General features: G+C 40.7%; 1 non-coding gene across 1 annotated transcript; it reads right to left on the bottom strand.

The window, feature by feature from the left end:
- Positions 1–440: 440 nt before the first annotated feature.
- LOC137764503 (U6 spliceosomal RNA) lies at positions 441–547 on the bottom strand. Its single transcript, XR_011074005.1, has one exon. It is a non-coding gene; the product is annotated as a U6 spliceosomal RNA (small nuclear RNA).
- Positions 548–2651: the final 2104 nt, after the last annotated feature.

Raw genomic sequence — 2651 nt, 5'->3', positions numbered from 1 at the left:
GCTTGCTCTTCACATTAGGATTTTATTTTTATTCTCTGTCAATGTTACCATTTATTACCTTCAATATGCACTTTTTTAATGCTACTGTGATCTTTTCTCATCTAACCCATGTCACTTTTAAAATATATTTTAGGAGCTTTCAATGATAAACGATTTCTTTCTTTTTTTTTTTAATTTTTATTTATTTATTTATTTATTTTTGGCTGTGTTGGGTCTTCGTTTCTGTGCGAGGGCTTTCTCCAGTTGCGGCGAGCGGGGGCCACTCTTCATCGCGGTGCGCGGGCCTCTCACTGTCGCGGCCTCTCTCTTGTTGCGGAGCACAGGCTCCAGACGCGCAGGCTCAGTAGTTGTGGCTCACGGGTCTAGTTGCTCTGCGGCACGTGGGATCTTCCCAGACCAGGGCTCGAACCCGTGTCCCCTGCATTAGCAGACAGATTCTCAAAAATATGGAATGCTTCACGAATTTGCATGTCATCCTTGCGCAGGGGCCATGCTAATCTTCTCTGTATCGTTCCAATTTTAGCATATGTGCTGCCGAAGTGAGCACCCATGTCACTTTTAATAGGTCGAGGATCTTTCAAAATATAAGATCTTTTTAAAACAGAAGGATTTAAAAGTTTTTTTAAACCTGTTTCACGTGGGCCTTAAGTTCATCTTTTTTGTGTTTTTCTGAGAATGCCATATTTTCCTAGAAATTTTCCTGGCTTCTCAGCTGCTTAGCCTTCAGAAAGTGGTTCTCTTTTTCTTGCCCTGCAGTGTTTGGCAAGTGTTTTCTCACTCTTACTTGACTGAGCAGAGATCTCTCTAGAACTCGTGTTTTCCACGGACAAGCTTTGTCGACTGCCTGTGCCCTCGTTTCACTGATGTCACATGCATTTTTTCCAGTGCTGTCCTGTGTCATTGTGCACAGCTCCTAGCCCAGGTCTCAGGGCACTAAAATCTATCTTTCATAGAGCCATTAGGTTGCAAAGCAATGGAATATGTAAAAATTATAATCGCCAGACTTTTGGATTTATTAAGCCTTTTCCTGCTGTTTACAATCCTTAACTGAGGGGTTACGTTTTCCAAAGTGACATCAAACACCCAGTCCCTTTTCCTCCAAAGCATTTTGCTCTCTCCTTGCCTAGATGTTTCCTTTAAGCTTTAATTTCTAAAAGAATGAAGAAGGTATTAATGAGTGTGTGTGCGTTATGTGTGTGTTGGGGTGGAGGGTAGGATTAAGTTTAATTAGAGCACGAAGGGAACTCTGAACTAAGCAAACTGTGACATCTATTCAATAGGAGGACAACTGCTTTGTTTTCTTGTTGGTATGTATCTTGTGTAACTGATCCAGTGAGCAGGGCTGTGAACGTAGCTAAAGGGTCTTCCCTCCTTCCTTTAGGTAGGTGTGTGTTCAGTTCCGTCCAGTCTGCCTCGGGGTACCTGGAATCTCTTTCATTCTGGGTTTCATACGTTTTGGAGTTTTCATAGGCAATGTGCTGGGAAGTTGGGAGAAGCTGCTTTGGGGATGACTAGACTGTTTTTTGATTTTTGTTTGTTTTTTGATTTGAAAGTCTCCTTAAGTGACACTTTGAAATAGCTAGATGACCTCGTTTATCATCGCACACACTACTAGGAGGGCTGAAAGGAAGGAGGCAGTGACCTTGGGCAGAAGTAAGCAGAGTGATAATAGCGACGATGTTGATTTTACAGCAAGCTAATTAATTATGAATGCAGTGGAAAACATAAAGTACATGGAAAAATAGTTGTAGGCATCTAAATGGATTTTAAGACCAATCTGTCATTAAGAAGAGGTTAAATTATATTAAAATTTCTTTTGAATGTGGTGATGTACATAAGACTTTGCTTATAAAAAGGAAAACATTTCAAAAATTCTTCATACGTGAAGAGGCTCAATTTTATTATCTAAAATATTCACTTAAATAGACTAACCAGTTCCTCGATATTTTTCACTGAATTAGATATTATCGTGCATACACGCATTCTCTACATATCTACACGCATATTTGCCTTAGACTATTTGTTCTTGCCCTTTAGTTTTGGAGGAAATATGACTGAAAATTAAGATCCATAAATATACTTAAAAACATGACACCGTCACCTCATGATAAAATGTGAGAACAAATAAAACGCTCTTTACTTAGCATCCCCTCCACCATCTGAAGAGCACACGCACACTTTCCTTTTCAGGAATTCCAGACAGCCTGAAGCCTTTGCTCAAAAAGATGAAGTTCCCTTAAAGCTAAATGAAGAGGTCCCGCAGCTGCTGTGGTTTCCAACCACCCACTTTTAAGCCTCATTTTTCGAGGCTGTGTCCCAGTGACTCTTTAAAAGTTATGATCTGCCTCACTTCAACTTGCTTTACAATAGCTGCCAGGGTTTCTTGCTTTCATCTGCACTCTGCACATGGTCAAATATTTTTATGGACAATCCAGAGCTGAACACTGCCATGGCATTCTTTCACCTGGGCTCTTTGACAACTATGCAGAGAATGGATTACTAAAGAACCACACAGCCTGGGGAAGTTTTGCAGAGTGTTGAACCTATGTGACACCAAGATCCAGGTCTAATGCAAAGCCGCTCAAGGGATTGTGTCTGAAGCCCTATGTGGTGTGAGAAGGTTTTCCATTAAATACAATGGAAACCCATTT

This window comes from Eschrichtius robustus, chromosome 4, assembly GCF_028021215.1.
Source record: "Eschrichtius robustus isolate mEscRob2 chromosome 4, mEscRob2.pri, whole genome shotgun sequence".
Taxonomy (NCBI): Eukaryota; Metazoa; Chordata; class Mammalia; order Artiodactyla; family Eschrichtiidae; genus Eschrichtius; species Eschrichtius robustus.
Note: the sequence above shows the minus strand (reverse complement) of the source record. Positions and strands in the feature narration are given on the sequence as shown.